The sequence below is a fragment of the Corvus hawaiiensis genome, chromosome 2 (assembly GCF_020740725.1).
Source record: "Corvus hawaiiensis isolate bCorHaw1 chromosome 2, bCorHaw1.pri.cur, whole genome shotgun sequence".
Taxonomy (NCBI): Eukaryota; Metazoa; Chordata; class Aves; order Passeriformes; family Corvidae; genus Corvus; species Corvus hawaiiensis.
Window position 1 is genome coordinate 43,837,422 of NC_063214.1, and position 6,000 is coordinate 43,843,421.

The following is a 6,000-nucleotide window of genomic DNA, read 5'->3' on the forward strand; positions in this document are numbered from 1 at the left end:
AGGACTTGTATCTGAGATTTTAGCTATGTTATTTGATCTTAAATGAAGACTATACAAATAATAGCAGTATTCCTTGTACAGTCTTGTTAAGCAGTTCAATCAGATTTCACACACCAACAAAACCCAAAGAGTTCCAGTTTTGATTAGCACATTTAAGAAATGTACAGCAGTAATGCGTGGAGGCTTGTGTACAATACTGTTAGCACTGGTCAAGGTTATCACAAAACATATTAGTGACAAGCTGACATTATTAGACTACCAGCTCAATAACATAATGAGGATTTACAATCAATCAAAATATTTTTACAGCAATCAATGCAAAGATAAACCCCAAGCAAGATAACTCCTATTTTACCTTTTACTAGGCAGGATACCGTCCACATAGGTATATTCCAGAGCCACACTTAACTGACCTGATCACATTAATATCCTTTACTCTCTGGGGCCACTAATCCATCAATGTTTAAGAACAGAAAGCAATTGAGATCTCCCCCTGCTGCATATACATTATCATCACATTGGGTAGGGGAAACAAGCTCTGACAAATCAGTGAACACCAGTAATGAAACTCTCTACTCTCCCTTAGCTCCAATTTTATGGAAAAAATGTGGCTTCTCCTGGCTCCACAATTTTAGAATATCAGTATGTTAGAATTTATGGTTTTTTTTCCCCTCAAATACCTATTAATTTCAGTAACATAATGCTGTTTGTGTCCAGGAGTGGGGAAAAAAAAAGAGATGATGCCAACCAAAAGTAGTTTAATCCCAGTACAAGATTTTTTTTTTCTTTAGAAACATATCTAAGGCTAAGTAGAAGTTGCTAATTTTTTTTCCCTTTCAAATTGCTCCATATTACACAGTCTTAAGCTTTAAATACTTTAATAAGACATTCCTTCAAACTTTAGACATGCTGCTGGATGATGTAAGTCGTATGACATCAGTTTTCACAACCTTAAACCAACCCTCTTGCTTCCCTGGCTGCTGCCGGTGCCCAGCAGAGGGCATTTTAGGACTGAGCTATGTGAATACAAAATAAAGAGACAGAAATTTCTATCACAGCAGTTTACTCAGTTGCAGGAGTACAAGTTCGAGAAGCTTAATAAATATTTGAGTATAAACTGCAGTGTTTTCCACACAAATATCAGATCCCTAATATTTAAATAAACTGCCATAAGTGACATTTATTTTATTAAGAGCTATGTTTTCAAACTTGTACTTGTTTATTCTGTGTACACTGAAGTACTGTAAAACTGACATTTAGACAGTTAAATGTACAGGCATGTTAAAACTTTATGTAAAATACACTTACGAAGCAGAGAGAACAATCTGCACTGAAGTCAATGTCTGAAAAGTTTCATCTTAGAGAGCAAAATGCTTACTAGTGCAATATTAACTATTCAATTATATGTTCTTTATAGAAATTATTTCACAATTTAAGTATCAGGTTAAAATTATCTTTATGTCTTGGCTGATTAAAACCACATCATAAGTTCATAAACAGCTCTTCAATAAAACTTTTCGACTTTCAGATGTGGTTCTTCAAAATCACCTGAAAATCTGAACTGAATATTATAATGTCTACTTTCCCAGTTCCTACAAGTTAGCACAAGTGCTAAAAGTGCAGCCTGACTGGACAGTTTCAAAAGATGCACACACAAATCTTTGCCTAAGTACGTGCTCAGTTACACCAGCTGGGCTTTTCAGACACAGACATTCAGTTACATGCCTTGATTTCAGCTGATAGTTCTACTTAGGGTGCTTGTGCAACTTCATACAGCCTGGCTGGAGTCTCAAGCTACAGCCTCAGCAGAGTCAACCACAACTGTGCCTTAATTAACATCTTCCTAAGGTTGCAGAGTTTCAGTTTGCCTGGCTGAATGACAGAGTTTCCACTGCAATTTCCACAAGCTCAGACTGAGGACAAAGGAGGGACTTACTACTAATGTGAGACACGTGCTCTCGGTGTCCAAAAATGTTGTCTACTAACAAGGTTTGGGTATGGAAGAAGGGATCCACTGTATCACTTCCTCAGCCTTCTTAAGATGTGGAAAGTATATGACCTACATCTCTGAGGCTGTCACCTTCTGCATGACAAGCTTCCCCGTCAGAAGCTCATATTCAGGATCATTCACAGTTTAAGCATTGTATGAAACACAAATTCCCACACAAAAAGTATTACTTTGGGGAAGAACAGAATTCAGATTGCAAATCTTTGTAACTACAATAAAACTGCTGGGTTTTCCCCCCACTCCCCTTCTATATTTGGAAACACCAAAGTACTTCAAGTTTTCATCATACCAGTAATTTAAACAATTATTTAATATCAGATGTGCAGTACTGATATTAAAAGGGTAAAAGGCTCTGGAACCTTAAGGACTACATACTGACCACAGTCTCTGGCTGCACTGCTGGCTGGCAATTATCTGGGGAGCTGAAAGAAGCTATACAAAACAAGAAAAGTTTGTGACTTTGATGAGGTTTTTTACAGAAAAGTGCAGCTTTCCAGTCTACATATTTCCAAACAGTTTACCACTAAGAACCTGAAAAACCTGCTCTCATGTAAATCTGTCATCAAATAATGCTACTTTTGGCAAGGCACGCTTCTGGGGGAAATTCCCAGTCAAATGCGCAGAGTGATAATGATCTAATGAAAAGTGCAATAATGACAGAGAGGGGAAAAAAAGAAAAAAAGAAGAAAAAGAATGGCTACTCAAAGTTATACATGCCTACCCTTGGCAGGGAGGTGAAAAAAAAAGGAAGGGGGAAAAAACCCCCACAAACACATAAAATAATCCACCAGGCTTTTCTCCCAGTATGATCTGATTAAATGAGGAACCTGCTTAGGGCTACCTCCAAATTCCACCCAAATATTTGCCAACATTTTCAAAGCTATGCCTACACCATGCCCTCAAATCACTAGCACAGGAGACTATGAATTCATAGTCCCTCCAAGTGACAAGAGAGTATGAAGCTCAAAGCACTGTGTGAAATACTGTTTTTCTGATGTTAACCCCTAGAAAAGTTGTTATGGATGGAGAAAGATCTCTAAGGTATAAGCACACCTCACATCCGATGCAGCCTAATTCCTGGCTGGCAGTGAGAAGGACTGTCTCTCTCATCTGCCCACGCTTGGCTGTTCTTCCTGTAGATCTGCCTGGTGATGATGCCAGGGGGTGATTGCCACCATGGCCACCCCTTCCTAGCATGGAGCAGCAAGAAGAAGCTGTCCCATGAAGGAGGGTAAGCAGGAGCCAAGTATGACCATAGCAGAGGCAGTGTCCTCATCAAGCACGGCATAGTCCTGCTGTTCCTGCATAGCAGCCCCACACACAGCATGACCCACCCAGAGAGCCCAGGCAGAAGCAGCAGGGTGGAGACAAACCTAAAAGGTAGAACTGAAGTCTATCTAGAAAGCAGCACTGAAGACAATTAACATTAAACATAGGTCTTTCCTATGTTTAGGAATCCACCCAGGAGACAAGATCACAACCTACAACACAGCTCACAGGAGAACAGGTTTCCCAGGCATGAGCTTAAGATGAGCTCCCTGACCAATGGGCTGCAACTACAGGCAAAGGTCCCAGATGGGGCTGGTCAGGGCAGTTAAAGTACATTACTTCTCTCAAGGAACTGCCTTTTGTATCACAGAAAAATAAAGTACTAAGGAAGGCTGCACTATCACCAGGAACATTTGAAGATATAATGGCAGGTTACTTGACTCTAGTCTCTTCAGTATATGCACCAAATACACTTCTGATTTATAAATTAAAATATCATTAAAAGAAGTAAATTGATGAGCCTATCTAAGTCTTCCATTGTGGCAAACAGTAGCTAGTATTGATACCTCGACTTCTCCCACTCAGGCTTTAGGCAATGATATGTTAGGGGAATAGTGGCAATATGCACTGATTTATATCCTCTTATCTGCTGACAGATCTTGCCAACTGGAATTATGCACTAGTGTCTCACGTCAGTAGTTAGAAAACATGATGAGGCATTTAGAGCTGACCTTTATCCCATGGTTAGTAAAAGAATAACAGATGCCTGCTTCCTTAAACCTGAAGAATATGAGACTGTTTGAGAGGATGGGAGTAACGGCCATAAAGTCAGGAGTTCAAAACAATGCAGGCAGAGGACTTCACGGCATAAAGCTCTTCTAGGAGAGTGGATGTGCGTGTCTGCCCATGTGTGTTGAGGGAAAGAGAAGTTTTTCTAAATTGAGAAGGGAACAGTAACATTTTTGAGGAAGACAGGGTGAAGGTAGAAGAATAGAGGGGTTTGCAAAATCACATCCAGGCTAATGAACTGGTATTTCACTGCTTCTTAATTTTCAGCCAAACAACTTCAGGAAAGAGACTGGGATCCATTAATCACCTAGAAAAAATGAGTCAAAACAATTTCCACAGGGATGAAAAAGGTGCAAGGTCTGTCATGGACACAACTTAAAGGGACTTTGCTCTTGAAATGGTGGCAACTCTTCCAAGGTGGACGTCTAATTCTCTCCAGGTAATGGATAGGGCATGTTTTTGAAAGGCATTCACAGTAATCTGTATCCTGTATAGCAGGCTAAGCCAGGAATGTATACAGGAATTTAACCAAACATCCATTTTCTTATGTCTTTTCCTCCAGCATTTTACTATAGAGAGGGAGAGGACTGAAACTTGAGAATAATGCAAGCAGGAACTTTGTGTCCCTGCTGGAGACTGGCACCTATCCTGTTGCTGAGTCTTTAACCTCCACACAGACATCCAAAGGGCTGCAATTCTTTTTTCAAGCTGTGGGGCCAGAAGGATGCCAAGGTCACCAATTCCTACCAAATCCACCTGATGCATGTAAGGGTTGATATGTTACTACTGCTAGTGTAAATGCTTTACTATCAGGATGTACCAGTTCTGCCAGCAGGCATCTGCCTTCCTTGGAAATTTGGATCTTCACAAGGCTTTAGTCCTGGATAGAGATGTTATCAAAACCTGTGTGTACAGAAGTACAGGGACAGGGCAGGTATCTACCCATAGTGCATGTCCTCAGGGAAATCAGACCATCATTTCCTGCCAGAAATCCAGCACAGCTTCCAAAATGACACCACTTTCTTTACCTACATCTGGATGGAAAAGATCAGGTTACTGCCCTTTAAATCACATCTGCATTTTGTTCCAAAAGTCTCATAGCTCACCGCTCTAATAACACATCAGCTCTCTTCACAGACTACCTACTGTTAGTCAGAGTCATCCTTCCTGGCTTTGTAATTACAGACTGTGGGAGGACTTGGACTTCATGCGAGCCTTCAGAGTGCTTTGGTGTGAGAGGAGAGGTATGTCTTCCAGTCAGCTCAAAGGTCAGGGGATGTGAGGATGTTGTACGCCAGGCTCTTGCTTTGACTACATATAAGAAATAGGGAAAGCAGCCACTAGGGACATGTGGCAAAAATAATTGAAGCTGGAGATATTAGATTCAGCAAGGCACATGGCTGCCTGACTCTGCAGGGAGTGTTGGGAGATGTGGGATGAACTCTGGTCTTTGGAGGGCTGTCAGGGCACTTTGGTACAGTTGTGCATCGAAATCCTTTGGGAACTGAACTGCGGAAGACAATTGTTATGTAAAATGTATCTAATAAAACAAAACACAATACAAGGGGAAAACTTAAAATTATCCAAGATGCCAAAGAACTCTGTGCAAAATTTGTGTACCCTAAGAGGGTGTATTCAGATAAATCAATGAGAACCTATTTCTAAGGAATAAATGATAAAGGTTTCTTACCACAAGGTTCTTAATTCTAACACTTTCAGCAGAGAATGAAGTCACCATCTACTTCATGAGGAAATTCAAACCATCTTATTTTGATCTACCAACACTTTGTCTACCATGCCACAGAGACAAAGGAGCAAAGCAAAAGAGGAACATCCTTGTTTGTTGTGGGGAAATACATTAATTGAAAAATTAAAACTAGTAAGTCTGAAGATACGACAGTAATAGAGGCCATAAGTAAACAATCTAAAAAAGT